We start from the raw sequence: 19,351 nt of genomic DNA, 5'->3' as shown, positions 1-19,351 counted from the left end.
GTATCCATAGCTGGTGTCACTGAGGGGGGACTTTGGTCTGTCCTGTGTACCCAAGGTGGCATAAGTTCACTCTGGTACACCACTTTTGGGGAGCCTGGCTTGTCAGGACAGGTACACAGCTCTGAAGAATCACTCTTTGATATGCTTCAATAAGTTAACCCCTTTTTTTTGTTTGTATATAGAAGTGGGTAAGGCCCGACCAGGAACCCCCCAGGACATTGCCATGCCAGACACGTGCACCTTCATCCCAACAGCACTGGAACAAAGCGCTGATGCAGACCTTCAGTGCGATGTAAGGCGTGCTTTCTTCAAATGTCTTCTAAATGAACACTATTCCTTTGCTGTCTTTTTTTTTTTCCTTGCCATTTTAGCAAACCATCCCTCTTAATTCCTTTTTTTTTTTTCTTTTCCTGGTACCAACCTCAAACACCAGTAACAATAGGTTATCAGTCAGTCAAGGGAACTGGCTATCGGCTCTGCTGAAGTGCCTAACCTCCTTCTCACTCACTTCTGCTGGGCTTTTGTGGCCTCTGGAGGTGTGAGCTGTCATGGGACAGAAAGGTTGACATGATCTTAGGTTTTACCGACGGTCTGCTCGGAGAGTATCAAACAAGTTTTCACACATGCTACATCACCGTGATTGGTGTAAGAAATAAATGTTTATTTCCCTCTCCATGACTGTCATCTTTTCCATTTTGTTTTGCTCCTAGGTCTTTCCCTTTGCTGGGCACAGGTTTTCAGCCTGCTTGCACGCTTGTCTTTGTTTCTTTCCATATGTAACCTCATCGCAAGGAACACGCTGGTTTTGACCCTGGAGTTGGGAAGGAGGTCATTCACGCCGGTGCACAGGTCACTGCCGTATGACCAAGAAATGCAGATCTCAGCATGCCCCTTGTGTTGCTCCATGTCCATGTTCCTTCCTCTCTCCAACATGCCTGTGTCAGAAAGTTCTCCTCAAATCCTATGGCCCTGATGATGTAATTTGTACTGACTTCTTCCCATGCAAATCACAGCCGGGTGAGAGCACTGCATTGCTGATGCTTTAATAGATAAAATAAACTTGTGGCACTTACAGTGCTCTAAGGAATAGGAAAAACATTGCAGAAGTGATGTTTTGTTGTTCTGTTGCTGTTTATTATTGCTGTTGCTGCTTCTACTGGTTCTGCTGCTTCTATGGCTTGGAGACCCAGGACCTCAGCCACCTCTCAGTTTCATCCAGCATTCCATGCTGCAGCAACAGGACACCACTTGCATGAAGATGAAGTTGAGAGACTGATAAAAACCATTTTGTCATTGCAATTCTTGAAACATTAGTTCATCTACACATGAAATGGGAAATAGTGAGGCAATAGCGTGCTGGAGGGTAGTAAGGTCTGACTTAGGGGTGACCAAACAGACTCACGTGCCCCTTTTCTGTGCAGGCAAGGTAAAAATGTGGCCAATGAACATAGCATCGAGCTTCAAAAAGCAATTAGGGGTTTTAAGGCCAATCAGTGCCTCTTTGCAGAACACAGGTGCCCTGGCTCTGAGCATGCTTCCCTCACCTCTGTGAGCACTGGGCAGATGCCTCTTGGGCTTTATTCATTCCCAAGAATTGGTGGAATACTGCTAGGTCTCCTCACGTTTTACTGTTGTATCTGCATTTCTCTTTCATCTCTCCAGACAGGGTATTTTGAAATCTGATGTTTCAGAGCTGGAAGTGTTGTGTCATGATTGTTTCACAGTGCTTAAACGTTGTTCCTGGAACCTGTTTCATAAGCCTCAGTGTTTCTGGAAGTAATATGTGCAATGCAGAATTTATACAAAGGATTCAGACATGCAATCAATAGCGAGAAGTGCAGAAGAACCTCAGACACATGCATTTCAAAGGCACCAGGAAAATTGTTTTCCAATGTCATCCAGCAAATGTTCACCCAGTGCCTTCCTGGGGTGTTAAAGCCACACCAACCAAGATCTCCTGACTAGTGACTTTAATTCCAAATGGATCAAAATCGCCCCCATTCATCCCATTCTCCACAACGTAGGAAGGCCTTTGGTGTTGATAGTTTGCCTCCCAGAGGTAGGAGACAGGTCTCAGTTTTCTGAAATTGATACTGGTTCTATAAAGCCAAAATCTACCCAATAGACATGTGCAAACCCAAAATCACACAGAGGTCCTCCGTTGCAGTCAATCTTTTAGGTTATGTATAAAAGAGAATTTTCCTTCTGCCACAGACATAAGAGATAGCAGGTACATCCTGCAAGAGCCAAACCCTTCCTGCCATGCATGCACATACATGAAAGACCTCTGAAACCACCACTCCCTACCAGAAATGGCCAACTAAAATAAAACATTTCCCAGGCATCAGAGCAAAGAGAAGAAAAATATACTAGATCATCTTAAAAAGCTTATCTAGAAATGAAACAGAGCTTTTATGCGAATAAATATCTAGTGAACCCAAAGGTGAAACGAAAATTTTTAGGTCACCCGAATAAAAGAAAAAGAGTAGATCAGTTAAAAATTGATTAAAATAAAAAAGAAAGAAAATAACCCTAAAATATCTTTCAAAACCCATCTGAGTCCCTGACAAAGAGAGCTGAATTAGTTAAAAGGAATAATCTGATAAAAAATACAATTATGGTACCCAAGGTTATCTGTTTATCAGATTTCTGTTGTACACTTTCCATGTGTTCTTCTCCTCATACCTCAGGAGATCCTTCCCAATATTTTAAGCAATTTCTCTGAGCTAATAGGTGCCCTTCCTGTATTTTTCTATGGCCCAGTATTTCCTCATATTTCTGTCGCGGCTTTTTAATGCGGCAGTCTGCAGTTAGAGCAGAGTCAGTGAAGCTGTTTCCCCCTTTGGAAACACACAGGTTCCTCTCTCATTTTTAGATTTTTTTTTTTTACACAAAGTTTCTATTATTTCAGGTCAGCAACCCTGAGCCTCTGGATGGCAAATTCAAAAATCAGACCTGTAAAAATGATACCTTTAACAAGAGAATGTATATACTGTTATTTTAAGTGTATATATCCTTAAGAATATGTATTATTAGGTATAAAAATACATAAAAATTATATGTATTATTAAGAATTGCAAGGGGTATGTAGCAGGGTGTCTGGTAATTGCCGGACACTATCCCACCGTTTGCATGCTGTTTCCATCCTCGTTGGGAAACCAGTCAGGAGTTATAAGCAGGTTGATGGTTCCAGCCCTTTCTGCCTGGTAGTTTGTACAGATGACGATGTGAACATACCCCGCCAGAGAATCAAATGTTTTGTTTTTCTTCTCCTTGGGGTGACCATTGTCTCCAGCTGGTTCTATACAGAATGAGTCATTAATTAAACCCGGATTCTTTGCAAGTGGTCTGTTGCAGGGCTGTGGTTTATTCTTGCTTGTTCTGCTCCTGTGAACAATATTTTGGGGGATTGCAAGCTGACGTTATTTTTATGATTTCACATTTTCTTCGCTCTTCCTTCTGCTGCAAGTATTCCTCTAAGAGACAGAAAGTGAAAGGCTCGGTTAAGAAAAACACAGCCACCTCCAAAGTGCTAAAACTGCAATAAACCCATCATCTCTAACAACAGCGGAGCATGAAAAGATAAAAAACAGCCTGCCAAGAATGTAGTAACCACCCATTCACTTTTAAATGCTCTCCACACTTCAATGCACAGACCTAATTACTTTTCTGCATTCCCAAATCCACTTTGCAGCGCTGCAATCAGAAACCTGGCGTTAAAATATTTTAGACTCTAAGGATCAAGACTAATTATGGGCCTAAGCTGCACCTTTTGGTTTCCTTACGAACCAGCCTGCCCCCCTCCCCCAGCCTCTCCACCCCCTTCCCTTCTTTTGGGATGCTTTAAAGCACGCTCCACTAGAAGAAAGGCTGTCCAGTCTCAGTCGGGGGTGAAGTAAAGAGAGAATAAAACAAAAAGCAACTCAGTCCAATTCAGTAAGCTTCAATGAAGCTGGTATATTTAATGTGAGCCCAGGGTTAGCCTACAGAATTGTGGCAGAATGCAATATTCTCAACAAAAAAAGATGTGTTTAAAGTCGGGCAAGGCCCCATAAGGCTCTTGTTGGTGTTTAAGCAGTACACCGAGGTATTTAGCTCTGAGGGTTTCTAAACATTCCAGCTGAGAATAAAACCACAGCTTTACAGTAGCTTCTTAAAGGTTTGGGGGGCTGGGAATGTTCCCTCCCCCTTGCATTGAAAAGTCAATAAACAGTAGGAAAGATCATGTCATAACAAAGATGAAGCCACCTATTACAGGGTATAGTGATGGCTAATGGCGCTATCAGAAGGACTAATCCCATATATTAAATGTTGTAATTGTTATAATAATATCACGGTTATTAGAACACCCAGGCGTGGGGCATTTTTCATTTTGTGCAGCATGAAACTGCTGCCAACCATCCACTCTTCCTATGATGGGTGCTTGCTAAAATATGGAAATATTAGACAATGACGTCAATGATGCAGGCGGCAGCCTGCACCCCAAGCACATTTTCTGATATGCATATCTTACTTTTCATGTCATTTACTGAGCTACTTTAGGTCATTTTATCTGGAGCTAAGCTCCTAAAAAGCTTTCATTCGCACTAAACAATTATCTGCAAAAAGTTGGCATTGGTGTTTTACCCCTGCGAAGCACTTTCAGTTCCGCTTATTTACTAACAATAATAATAATAATAATAATAATAATAATAATAATAATAGTACTAACATACTCGTTGCATACAGGTGGTGATGCTGCTTCAGGGACCTTAATGAGAAAAAACCCCAGAGAAAATAGTTAGTTCTCTGAAGTCTCTTCCCTTCACACACATCACGATAGGCTCAGATTATTATGAATCCCATAGTTGTGGGCACATAAATGTTTTAAACTCCAGTCCAGTTTAGGATAATCAAAATTAAATAGTCTTCTGCAGCTGCTGTTTCGAGGGGAAGGGTTAAAACAACAAGGCGGTCTGCGGGGCAATAGTTCACATGAAGGTTTAAGAAAAATAATAAGGGAGTTAGCAGAGAGCATGCACATTGGCTTGCAACTACCAATTAACCCTCCTTGTTAGATAGGTAATTTATTCCACTCAGCAGCATCAAATATCAGACAAAAAGGTGGCCAAAACAGTAATTATCTTCATGGAATTCAAAGGCTTGAAAGCCATAATTCCTAAGAAATAAAAACAGAGTTCTTTTCATAGTGTATGCTTCATCTAAAGACTGTAATAAAAGCCAGGCCCTAGCTGTGACCCTTTACACTTCAAGGTGAAAAAGTAGGTTAAAGAAAGTAATGGCAATAATCACGGGGCTTTTCTACATAAAACAGTCTCTGAGTGGAGGTCAAAGATCAAACACTCGGGGCACTACCTGCGTCACACAAAGATCTCTTCCACAATAGAAATGAAGAGCAAGACTGGCAGGAAAGAGCAATAAGACTAATCAATTCTAAAATTATTAGGAAAAGAAAGAGACAAAAAAAAAAAAAGGGCAGATTTTGAAAAGTCTGGACGAGATTAAAAAGAAGTGCGCCCATTCTCTCCTTAAGTTTTTGAAAAAATAAGTCTGAGGATTTCCTGCACTTCACAGAGAGCTTCTACCAGGGATGAATGTTAAATATTGCCATTTCATCTTCATCCCCACCTAGCAGCTACATTCCTTTGCACCATCTGAAACGAGCTTTGCATTCTTTTTTGTACCAGTTTGGACACTTTTACAGAGAAGTGAAGATGTCTATCTCTTGCGTTTATATTATAATTTTTTGTTGTTGCTAAGCCTTTGGAAGACTTTTACACCATAGCAAGTAAGATCCCCATTCTGAGCTTGCGTGAGATACAGGAACAGATTTTGCATTAAGTGAAACACACTTCTCCTATCCCCCGTCACTCCGACTCTTTGAGGGTTGAAAGGTAGATCCCACAATGGCATGTAAGAGCTCTCTGGACTTGCTGTATTCCCTGGGGGGCATTTTGTCACAGATTTAATAATAAAGATATGCCTTATTTTTCATTTGAGAAGGTTAAGGCATGTGGCCAGTTGCCCGATTTATGTTATTCTTTACTTTACAACCGGCTTTAAGTCTTACAGGCTACATTTTAACAGGTAAATACCGCCCCATTGACTTTACCAGGCTTTCTTCCTTCCTTAAGGCTAGGCAGATGTTAAGATTTTGCTGGGGTAAGAGCAAACTGCTCAGCAGCGAGCAGGACCCAGTGCCAGCAGAGTGGAGGGAACTGCAAGGCATGCACTCACAAAGAGGTTACTTGCCCGGCTCATTTTTTTGCCTTTGAGTTTCAGTTGTTGAGATTTCTACTCATTCCCTCTGACAAATCCTTTCTTACAACTGAGCCATAACAGCAGACGTTTATCTGCTCTGCAAGCAGGTCGGTGGACCCCCCACTCCACCCTGAAGTTTTGCTGTGAGATACAAAGCTGATGGTGTAAAGAAATACAGAATACGATGCTCAGGTACAGAGAACCGGCCATCAGTGTGGAGCCATGTGTTCTTGACAAAAACGTTACTGCAAACATCACCTTAAGACATACAATGGTATACAAGCAATATGTAGGGTTAATTGGCTAGCCTTTTATTAGTTGACAACTGACTAAGCTGTCTTCGCGACTTCTGAACAGACAACAGAACAAAAAACTAAAAAAGTAAAAATTGATCATTATGTTTCTAGCATCGCTGACAATGTGTGGGGCTGTTTTATGGGAAACTTTAAAGGACACATATCATATAACTAACGCTTCCTATTCTCTAGTTAGAATGCAACAAAATAATAAGTGTATACTGTATGATTCCCAGTTTTTTTGCTACATGGTAGTAATGACAAAAGTCTTCTCTCGTTCTTTGCTGCTACGACAGAATAGTCAAAAACTCCTTGGATGTCTGAACATTTTATATCATATAATCTAATAATTCACTATAGCATCAGGTCACAGAAGGCTGATTCATCTATCTGACACATTCAGCTATCTATTAGATATATGCTAACCCTTATGCCCATACTGTACAGAGCACATTCTGTAAAAACTGAAGGAAAATATGACTTGACTTTATTTTTTCTAACGGGTCAGAGAGGTCACAGGGGTGAAAGACAGAAACATAGGTGCATTGTTCATCCAATATTTATTATGTTGAGTGCATACAGATACTGTGAACATTTTCTCTTTGCTGAACTGCTTCCCCAAGATTTTAAGATAGGCCAAGAGGATCTGAGACACGAAAATGCATTCATTTATTCTGCAGTATTACTTCCTGAAAACTTGTTGTCTGAATTTTCTTCACATACAGGTCTTAAAACATTCTCTAATGCATGTCACCACAGATATATCCCTAATTATTAAATTGCCTTTAATGCGTTTAAGTCAAATATTTGCATTCATTGTCAGATATCAGAATTCACTTCCTTGTGATGTAGTTTCAATTAGCAATTACTGTCTGATGACTCCTTAGAAAAAAAGAGGCCTTAATAGCCACCGCGCTAGAAGTTATAATGATGGTTACATTGGCCTATTGTTTGAGATCTTGGCCAACTAGCAGAAGGTCACTGAGCCTCATACCGTTGATGTGATCTGACTGAGCATGAAGTTAAAATTATAGTCTCACAATGAGCTGTGATGTTTTGGGTTGCAATGTTTGCAATTAGCCACAATGTGACCTTCATGTTTCATCCCTTAAAAGCAGAGTTACATTATTGATTATTATTCCTGGCATTGCTGTAGTTTATTAGTTTTGTCAGATTTATTTTATATTCAGTTATTTGCCACATGAGGATTATGTGGCAAGTCATGGAGTATGTGCCACACTTTTTTTATTACAGCAGATGTTCCTAAAATAGATGTAAGCATCTCTGCAAAAGCAGCCCCTCTGTGCCAAATTCCAGCTTGTGCTAATGTGGGAACCCAGTAGGATGAGAGAAAGAGTATAAAGAACCTTTATCCATTGCTGCTGGAATGACAGTTTCTGAATTTTGAAAATGCACTGCAGATTGCAGTGAGTTGCAAGGACAACAGGGATGTGTGAGGCCAAATCCTGGGTTTGACCCTCTCTCTGCCATGCACAATTGGTGCCACTTATTAATGCAATGCACTCTCTCCCTGACTGTAACACAGGAATATTTTGCCAAAATTCAACCAGTATACCTCATAAAGAGTTTTTGTCTGGTATACACAGGCTTCAACAAGTGGCTGTGTTTTTTCCCCGAACGGACTTCTCCTACCATATTTCATCCCATTATTCTCACTGCAGCCTGCAGGGTCATGCAAATCTTTCAAAATTATCTTTTATTCTCCCTCTGTATTGAAGATGCCACCTAAGCAACTGTTATCACCACGTACCATTTTTTCCTCAATAAACTTTAATGAGAGTTTTAAGAAAGTTTGTTCCTAAAACGAATATTGAGAAACTTCATTCAAAACTTCCCTCGAAACTAATAATTCAGTTTAAACCATTATAGACTTTGATTTCAACAGAGAGCAGTGGTTCTTACACCAGCCCCAGCTCCTCCAGCTTCACCGATGGTTTTTATATGTTACACTACCAGTTACTTTGCTGAAGCCTAGTTAGTTGTGATTTACCTCATTTCTTTTGTCCAAGCAAGTCAGTTATCTTTTCCAATAGATCTGTCAGTTTGTCCGGCAGGATCTTCGTTTGGTTACTCAAATTGCACTTAAGCCTGTTTTTCATGTGATATCTGATGAGTCAGACAACTGGCCTCTAAAATCTGTTCTGAGGTTTATATCGAGATAAAAATAGGCTATTTTAAGGCTAGTTGATGAAGCAGGACTGTAGGGCTGAGCAGGGACAACCTAGATGGCTAGTAGGACTAGTAGGGCTAGCAGTATTAGTAGGACTATTAGGACTAGTAGGACTGGTAGGACTAGTGAGCTTTGCTATGCCCATTTATGACTATGGAGTTGGAAAGCCTAGTTTGAACTTCCAGGGGAGTTTTAGAGATTAAGTCAAACTTATGACCCTGCATCTACAGAGAGACATAATTTGTTTGTCCCCCATATCCTGTAAGTGTGAGCAGAAACACAAACTTTTCTAATACTACATTTAGCTATCCTCCCTGTTTTTCAAATTCTGTTACTCCAGCGTGTACTGTGTCTCTGGCAAGTTTTCAGCATCTTCTGGGAAACGGTGCCATTTCCCTCAATGATGTGAAAGTACTGTCCAACAGGACGTGTTGCTATTTTTAGTAGAAGCAGCCACAGAACAGTTGGGAAATTCAGAGCAGCCTTGTAATTTCCAGGCCCTGGCTACAGAATCCGAGCATCCCAAAGCAAGCCACCTGCTGTCGCTAACTCAAGGTGAGGTACAGGAAGGTCAGAGAACCGTGTATGTAGACCAACAGAAGGCTAAACCTCCCACCCACCACCCACGTTTAAACTTGTATAAGAACAAGAGCTCATGTCAGAGGAATTTTGATTTCACAGAGGTCCAGTCAGGCACAGCAGGCTGCAGAGGGAATGCAATTTGATTGTAAAATATGAAGGAAGAGGGGTAAAGAGAGCAAGCTGCTATACTGGATAAGTGTGGGACAAGTTGTTTTACCGAGACTTGGGGAGTGGGTCAGAAGCAGTTTTATGTAATTAGTGACTTCAGTATAGCATTTGTGGGCTTTAACGATTTTTGAATAGGTAAACTAGAGCTGGAGAAGCAATGAGAACCCGGTGTATACATGTATACGCACAGTGGACTCTCTCCCTGACAGCTCACAATAAACTTTCTTCAAAAAGAAGACTATTCCCATCTGAGATCTCCCAAGTTTCACTTGCAACACTACAAATCTCAGCAACTGAGGAAGATATCTTCAGGGTAGAAATACTGCCAATGAGGCTTGTGAGGTAATGAGGTAATCGGCCATGTGTTGTGTGACAAATCAGCTCAGGTTGGAAGGCAGCAATGATACGACCCTATTTGGCAGCACAGGAAGGCAGAGAGATTAGATTCCACCTGCCGTCACTTAAGCTTTTGCATCACTTTGCTTATGTTTGCCAGGATATCCACAAGCCTATGCCAATAAAAAGATGCATATGCGTTTTCTAAACTGGATTGTAGCATTTTATAACCAGTTTATTAAGGATTTAGTCCAAGTTCTTCAGTTATTGCTAAAGATTAAAGTGCATTTCACTATTGACTGCTAAATTATTTGTGTTGAAGTGCACTTCCCAAATCTTTCTCTGACTCACAATATTTTTCTTCTGCCTTTGCAGTGACGAGTTCCAGGCAGATGCTCCAGGTACACGTTCACATCACTCTGCCTTTTTTTTTTCCCTTCATGTCATTCCTGGCTCCTGCTTCACACCTGTGTTTAGTCCACAGGCATGTGAATAAATAGCCTTCCAGGCTGGGGTGTGCTTCTGTAGCTCTTTTCTAGCAGGGTTTGGCCTTCTCATGTTGATGACAACCTCTTCAGCGCCAGTGTTCCGGATGCACAGCTTTGGTATTGCTACCCACAGACAGCACCCCTTGCAAATGTCTTTCCAGTGCAACCTCTGTGAGAGGAAACTTTCAAACTGCATTCAGACAAATAATGAAATTCACCTTCTTTATATCACTTGGACACTTTTGTATATGGGATTCAATACCAGTTGCAGTTGCTCAGCAGCTCTGAAAAAGCAGGTAAATTATGGAGCATTGACTTATTTGAATTATAAAAGCTCCAATGAGAAGCTCATAGACAGTTTGTGGAGCCAGCTGTAAAATAACTGTTATAATGAAATCTTAAATACAATGGGCTATTGTGTTCAACACAACAAAAGCAGCAGATTAAAAAAATCCTCCTCTGGTATGCAATGCTCTGTAAAAGTTACTACATCTAGACCCTGGTGGGTATTGACTTTGAGAGCTGAGGACTACTTTGTGCAAAGTGCCATTTTTTGTAATTCTGTGCCACTTAAATTGTTTTCAGAATCTGCGTTGTCAAATTGTTCCAGTGATTTGCTGGAAGGGAAAATAAAAATCTTCCCAAGCTCATGCCACCACTCTAAGTCCCCTTGGAGTACAGGTCTTTCCAGAGATGGTGAGAAAACAGCAATATTTCCTGAAGCAGGTTTGCCCGTCTAGACAGAAAAAAAAATTCCACCGCCACATCCCACACTGTTTTCTAATTTCAAAACACATGGAGTCCTCTATTTTGCTGCCTACACTGACAGCCGTGTCAGGCTGCAGCCTCACTGATGTGCAGGAACCCCATGCTATCGCTGGGATGCTCAAAGTCAGCCCCTGCTCTGCGAGGAACCGCTCTCGCAGGATTTCTGCGAGCTCCAAAAGCTGCAGTCCTAAAAGACCCCTGCCAAAACCCAACCCCTCCTTTGCTGACACCAGGGTGCTCAAGGGTCACTGGCTGCAGAGAATATTTCTGGGTCATCTTTGCTGATCTGGTGCACTCCAAAGGGTTTCCAACCACAGCTGGGTGGGCTGAGGATGCTCCTTGTCTCCGCTGACACGGGGTGGGAGCAGCAGCAATAGCAAACCCGTACCCTCGCAGGGATGATTGCCCAGCCACAGTCACTCCTGGCAGATGTGCTGAGCTTCTGGGAAGCTGCTGAAAGACCCAGGCACTTGCTTAGCCTTGTTTGGAAAGGGTGGAGGAGTTCTGCACCCTGCACCATTTTTTTTTGTTTGGTTTTTTGGGGTGTTTTCATGATTAATTTTTCATATCTGATAGCGGATGGTAAAAAGTAGTAGAGGTTCCGAGCGCTGGCCTCTGATTGCATTCATTTTTTGTCTGATGGCTTGTAAAGGAAAGGGTGGCACAAGAGGGACACCCTCGTGTTGGTCTGATGTGTTCCAGTGTAGGAGGGCAGCCACGTGAACGGAAACCTGGGCAGCCTTTTCATTTGCAGGCAATTTTAGAGCTGGTGTGTAAGAAGGGGAAAATTCACATGCGTTGATTCGTGTTCTCATATTTGGGTTTTTAAAGTAAACCTGCTTACCTGTACACAGGGGCCGTTTACAGAACAAGCACCCGCCTCATATATTTCATGTGTAACCTTGAGGGCTTCCAGTAAGGTAATTCTCATGCTGGGATGAGGTAATCTAGCACAAAATGCTACACCTGCTTCGTTCTGCTAACAAATAGTCCTCTGCCTGCCGAAGACTGCCTGACCTGACTTATTATACCTTCTCCATCAGCAGAAAGACTCATATCATCACTGGGCCAAAGGTGAATTGCCTGGAGACAAAGTTGGAATGAATTTTTTGCAGTCCCATTTCACCAGGCATTCAAACCACTTCATCCTGAGGAGCAAAGACCTTTAACTCTGTCACATTTATATATGCTTATAAGGACGGAGCAGGTTCTCCCCGCAAATCTGCTCTGGGTGAATGTATCAAAACAGGTAAGCCTGTGTTTTTCTCTCCCCTACCTTTCGTTCAACAAGACTATCACCCAGAGGAAGAAGAGGTTTGGAAGTCCACTGCAGTGCTGATGCTCCACGTGTCCATTAGCATCTCTGGAGCTAAACACCCATAGCGTATGCTAATGCTGTAATACATGCTAAAGCATGCAGATATTCAAATTCACATACCACGATGGGTTACGCGGGGCGAGTGAGGAGGGCAAGTAAGTAATTCCATGCCTGTATTTGGCTTCTTGTCCAGAACAACATTGAGATGTTTCCAGCTGATGCCAGTTTTCCATTTCAAATGTTGCTTTGTATTTATAGTTTTCTTAATCCCTAAAGCAAAAGAGGCTAATATTCATTTAAAACCCAATAACAATTAAAATCCCCAATAACAATTAAAACCTACAATGAACAACTGCTCTAGCTTTGTTTATTGCACACATAAATAATCATACTTCAATGAACATGTTAGTATCTATGATCTCTTCCCAGATTAAGGTTGCCTCGAGACTGCTTGCTTTGGCTACTGTAAATGTGACATGAATTACACTCAGGAAAATGTGTCTTACATGCTGGGTTTGAAGTAAATTATTTTCTTCTAATATACCTACACAACTGTCACAAGGAATTACACTGCAGATTTAGTGATGTTAAGTGTCAATTGTAATTTGGTGACAGCCATTTTATTGGCTATGCATATTGCTCTGCGAGGACCTGCTTCTCAGTATGGAGGCCACCGTATCATTAAAAACCAGTGATCCTTCACTGATGACATAATTTGACTGGCAGAGAGAGGAGCAGTGAGGGGCTTGCTTCCACCTGCATGGAATCTGCTGTGTGTCAGAGATGAATTTGCCTTCAAATTAGAAACAGCACAGCAGACTGGTGGCTGTGATTTTGCTTGATTTCTTTTAAGGAGTTTCCCTGGAATGGTTACTGAGCAGCTGATAGGAGTCTGCTTTAATATGTCAAACATATATATTATGCAGCCTGTAAACATTTCAAATATTTTTAGCCACAGTATACAGTGAGTTATCAGTGAAATACTTTCAGCTGAATTGAGCCACATGCATTTTTTTCTCCCTCCCTTCTGCACATCCATCCATCCATCCATCCATCCATCCTTTTGTCCGCAAGTCTGCCTCTGCAATAGGCTCAGGGTATTAAATTTATGTGTTAAAAAAGGAAAAAAAAATGTTAACATAAAACCAGTGTTTCAAAAGATAAAATAAATCATACGAGCTGTGTAAAAATTTAGAGTAAAAGCAGCACCATAATCATACATTCTGAAAATTTTATAAACTGACAATTCAAGTTATGTGTTTTATGCTAATACACATAGTGGTAGGTTCTAACAAACTGTGATGCACACATAAAGAGTAGAAAAGTTGAAGGTATTATATATGTAATATCTATTTTTCACATGTACATCTTTATATATACATTATGTACTTATTCTGAGAAAGAGGAAATAGATTCTGAGACTTTCTTAGCAAATTTAAATCAATATAGCTGCCTCTCCATTTTCAGTATTTAAATTAAATTTTTTGCTGCAAGGCACTGCAAGGAACAAAGCAAAGTACCTTAAAAGAAAGTGTTTCCCTAGTAATTTCACCTCATTTCACACCTATTTGGCAGCTTTTCTTAGCCAATTGGTTTCATTGGAAATGCTGACAATGTTCACCTATTAGAATTGTCCATAAGGTAAGGTGTGCTTTTCCCTTAGATTCACTTTATTAACTTTAAATGTAAAAAATAACTTTTTTTTCTTAAGACTACCAACATTTCTCAATATATACTTTCGTCTATCTCCCATTTTTTCACACTGCTTGTTCTACTTTTTTTGAAAAATCTTTACTGAACAATAAACAGCATAAATTATTCAGCCAATTTCAGTCCAGTGGCATAAATCATACTCTAGCAGACATGCTACTTATGACAAATGCTTTGTCTAAGAGAAACATACCACTGAAGGTTTAATCAGAAGCTCTAAACATTTCAGAGTCGCTCAATTTTATTCTTGGCAAGAAGCACTGTTTTTTTGCTATATCTTCCAAAGCTTTGGGGGAATGTTCATTTTTCCCATGAGAATACTGAGGCCATTTTTACCACTCCAGGAAAGGGGAGGGTGTTAATAAAAGAGCACTTTCCTCAAGAAAAATTCAAATGGGATTGGCAAAACTTCTTGCTCTTGAAAGCTCGTTTCAGAGGTGGCCTTGGATGTTTTAAGTGCTTCCTATATGATGAAGTATTGGGACTTGCATACTGTCCCTTTTGAAAGCATAAACAGCATGTATGAAAACATAACCTTTTATGGGATAAAAGGTTTCTTAAGATTTTAATAGCACAATTTGAAAACAAACAAACAAACAAACAAACAAAACCCAAACACCAATGGAACTAACACCCTCCTGTTTTGCTGTGCTGTTTAAATAAGTCCATCAGATGCTTGGGCACAATTACCCTTCATCTGGTTTAGAATCACAGTTTTATACAGCTGGGAGTGTTGAATAACTGTTTTGTCCAGAACCAAACCCTGGCTTTAAATATTAAATGGAAATTTCCATTGTTTCTGAGGAATTTTTAGGTCTGTTGCTAGCTATTCTGAAAATTATTTTTGAAGAATATCTGCTTTGCTGTTAGTATTGTCTTTTTTTTATGTCACTGCAGTAGAAGCCTGGAGCCTTATGGAATAAGCAGTCCATGACCTCCACGTTTCCAAAATTAGTACCTATATTCTAATATAAGGTCTTGCATTGGGTCCATTCAGGGATTATATTCTGCAGCTCCCATCAATACTATTCTGTTTTATTGACTGCAGTGCTTTGGTTTAAGCATCATCTAAAATGTCAGCTGAGGTCCTGGAATAAGGCTCTTCTTGCTGGATGTCTACCTCTTGCATAGCCAAGAAAAACACTGTTGAGTGAAATTTATATAAAACAGCAACCTGAAAAAATGTTGGGATAACAGAATGGTGGGAAGAGAATTGCAGATAAACGACTGTCATCAGCACAGTGCAGAGCTTACGCATAGTTGTGTGAACTCAACACAAATTATGAATAGTTTTCAACTAATGAGTAGAACATTTAAAATATATATCTGAAAAGTAATCGTATATAGAGGCAAAACAGCTAACATGTCCTTTTAAAGAAAAGTTGTTTTTGTTAAGTTCTGGCTGAAATGAAGACAGCTGAATAGAGAAGGATCAGATGCAGAATGCCTGTGTCAGTTTTTGTTATTTTAGGTCTTATTAGTCAGCACCAAATAAAAGGGAACATAAGTATTGACATCCTAAATCAGAGCTGTGGTCCGCTGAGTCTCATAGATGCTTTAGCATAAGAAAAAGATGCGCCACCGGACACAGTGAATGAATCTGTTACCTGTTAGTGTTTCTTCATGCTTCCTGGGAGTGGCTGATTTGCATAAACCTTTGACTTCGAGATGGTATATTCATTCAACAAACACCTTTGGATTATATATATTTGGATTATTAGAAACCTTGTTTGCATGTACCCAGCCAGTCCTATGTGAGTCTGACGAGATGCTTAGTCTCAGAGCTATCATACGTTGAAGCTCCACAGCATCATCACAAGCTGAGCAAGTGTTTCTCTTTATTAGTTCACCTTAGTAATATTGCAAAAAGAAATCCAAAAGTAGCACAAAGCTCTCATTATAAACCTACTATCAGACACATAAAAAACCCCATGTGATTCTCTGCCTAAGTGACTCTTATTTCATTAAAAAACCCCCAACCAACCAAACAAAAAGCAACTATGAAATCTAGGGGAGAGAGAGAGAGGTTCTCTGACACATTTTGCTTCTTGGCAAGTGCTGCGGCAGGGTTAGAGCACACTCCTCTAATGTTAAAGGAGTGTAAAGAGCGTAAGGAAAGCAGAGTGACATTCCCTCTCACTTAGTCGCTCACGCCAAGCCTTCCAGTCCACGACTTCATTCTGTCACTGTGACTTGTTTTGACCAGACCCTTATTCTTTCCCAGCCCTGCAAAAATCACCACTAGAGCAAAGTGCTACACGAAGGTTTAAATGTGGAAGCAGCTGAGCAAAGAGACAGAAGCCCGGATCCTGCGGTCCATCTTCTGCAAAACGCCCCTGGTACAACTGATGTTTGAATTCCACAAGCGTGGGCAATAGCATGCATTCCCAGCCAAGCACTGCTCATTCACTCAAATGCAATTTTCCCTCATCTAAAGGGCCAGCATAGGGAGGGAAATATGAAGATTTGTATCCTGAATGTCTTGGAAATTTTTTTTCCCTTTGGACCAGATTGGAAGGCAGGGAGCTATTTGTCCTTCCTGTAGTGCTGTAACTCAGTCTTAAGTGTAAAGGATTGAGAGTAGGACGTTTAAAAAATGTTAGCAATGGATATAAGAATAACCTAGCAGTTTCTTTTTGATTGGTTCCATACATAAAACTGAAAAGGACCAGGTCCTAAGTGTAAAATAAGAGTCAAAGATTTTGCATATGGCCTTCAGGTCTTCTACTAACATTCAATTGAATTTTAATTAATGATGATCTTGGAGATCATGGTGGTTGGAGTTCAAAAACAACAGGTGTAAAGAAGCCACAAATTATAGGAAAGGGGTCAGTCCTAATTTATTTAGTATATTATGTGTAGCCTATTACTCATAAATAAGGACCAGTAAATGTGAGGTGTTCGAAGTGAAGAAGGCACCACCCAAATTAGAGCGAAAACTTAATAAAGTGACATTGTCTTTAGTATTTTTATATGTTTTCTGTTGAAATCTGAAACTGAAACCACAAAACCGACTGCTGAAGCATGCCAGTTTGAGAAGAGCCAGAAGACCACAAGGATGTATTACTTCCACCTTTCACAAACTTTTTCAAGATGAAGACTTCTGATTGTTGAATCATGACTTCAGGTAAGAAAATAGGTTTTGTTTGTGTTTTTTTTTTTTTTTTCCCCTCCCAGAGCCTTGCCTTTGAAGTGCGAAACCTGGGACCTGCTGGGAGCAGTGCAATCTGTGAAGAATCGTATTTGTATGTTTTTCTACACTAGCCCATTTTCTGGCATGGTCAAATTCTAATTTTTTTCTAGGTAGCCTTCTCTTTTATTTTCTGTGTTATAAGCGATGACAAAGCTCATTGCAGTCACTAGAAGGGTGCTTTTGCGTACTAATACTGATTTTGTTCTTGCTTCACCATACGTTTATATGTTAGCAGGCACAATTCATGGCAGTCTCTTCACATCGGCAAGCAAATCACTTCTCTTTTCCTTGCAAATCCCACATTTGCCTCATTTTTCAGTGTTTTCTCAATTACAGCACCTCTCATCCCAGTAGATCCTAAAGCACTTGCCAGCTTAACACCCCCTGATGTACAAATGACTGCATTTCTCATAATAGTAGCATGGGGTTTTAACTCACTCTCATAACAACCTTGACAAGGCAACTTTGTTCTTTAGCTAATGTCTTTAATTGGGCACACACTGGTTGTTAGGGTAGGATTAATTGTGAGCATCTGGGCATTTATTTATTTACTGTTTTTTTTCCTAACAGAGAGAGTACTGAATTCTTTGCTATGAGAAAATTCACATAAAGACTTGGCACGTACCTTGAATTTATAAAGGCCTAAGAACCCTTAAAGGGGGGATTACATTTCAACAGTGTCTCTTTAAATTTGTGCAAGTTGTGTACATCAGAAAACAGTAGGTTTGTATGATAACTGGACAACTAAGAATGTGAACCCTCATTCAACTCCATGTACTTGTGAAAAGAAGGGGGGGAAAAAGGTACTATTGTAGTTAATGCTAGCTTTATGAAAGGGAAGGACAACCTCCTGAAACTGAAGGTTGACCTATTGTTAAAGCTGTGCCTGAAATTAGCTTTTTCAGTATTGAAGAGAGATGTCTCTTGAAGATTCTATACTCCACCAAGTGCCATAGAGTAGGTCTGTAGGACAGAACTTCTATACCAGCAAGAGGAGCCCAGCGAAAGACTCCAGTCTCTGAGCTGTGATCAGAAAATGAGATACAGATGTACCCCATCCAGTTATATTTTGTATTTACATTCACTGTGGACTCCTATTAATGGACTGGAGTAATCCAGGAAGAATCAGTGAATTACAAACACTCTGGTATCAGTAATACTGTTGGGTATGAAGAAGTGACCAAAGACAGGAAGGATGAGGGAATTTTTTGTAAGATTGGTGATCAGGAAAACTCGTAATCATTGATTTGCAATACAGTGAGAGATAAAGAAAAAGCTGTGAGACAAGGAGGACATCTGTGCTGCCTTTTGACTGTTGACAGTGATAATTTAAGCACATTCCCTTTGCAAAGCAGGTAGAGTGTTTGGAGATTCCTAACCTACATGTTAGTAGTCCTTTGCTGGAAGATGGCATTCCCTAGAGCACAGAGATTTGTCAATGCTCCTCGTTTGCTTCAGTGTGGAGTCAGTGATGTCAGCTCAACCTTCTCAAAGAGGTGAGTTGACTTGGGGTCTGCTCTAGTGGATAAGGAATAGTTCATCTGTCCTAAACTCCTGGCTGACAGATAGAGGGAACTACTTCTAGTTCCCAGCCAACGACAACCACCTAAGTGGAGTGATACCTCTAGCTACACAAACATCTGTCCATGCCTTGACTCTCACTGCATATAAGCAATGAAACATTTCACTCCGTGTACCCTGTAGGAATAGTCTTAACTACGATGAAAGTGTTTTGCAAGGACACTGATTGTTTTGAAGTTCTCTGAAGATGTGAAGTGCTTTAACTATGTTTAGAAGATGTTCCAGCTACAGATAATAGCTAGTCATAACAAAATAACAACACTTTCTGAAATGCACCAAAATATCCATATAAATTTTGTAAACTTGTTCACAGAGTTTGCCCTGTTAGGCACACCATCTAGACCAGAGCAGACGATTCTGGGCCAGGAATATGGTCTGTAAAAGATGGCAGAAGTCCTGGGATGGAAAACCCTCCAGAACAAAGCTGTAGCTCTTTCAGTAAACCTCTTCCTTGGCTTC

This window comes from Grus americana, chromosome Z (genome assembly GCF_028858705.1).
Source record: "Grus americana isolate bGruAme1 chromosome Z, bGruAme1.mat, whole genome shotgun sequence".
Lineage (NCBI taxonomy): Eukaryota > Metazoa > Chordata > Aves > Gruiformes > Gruidae > Grus > Grus americana.
This window is presented reverse-complemented; position numbering follows the sequence as displayed.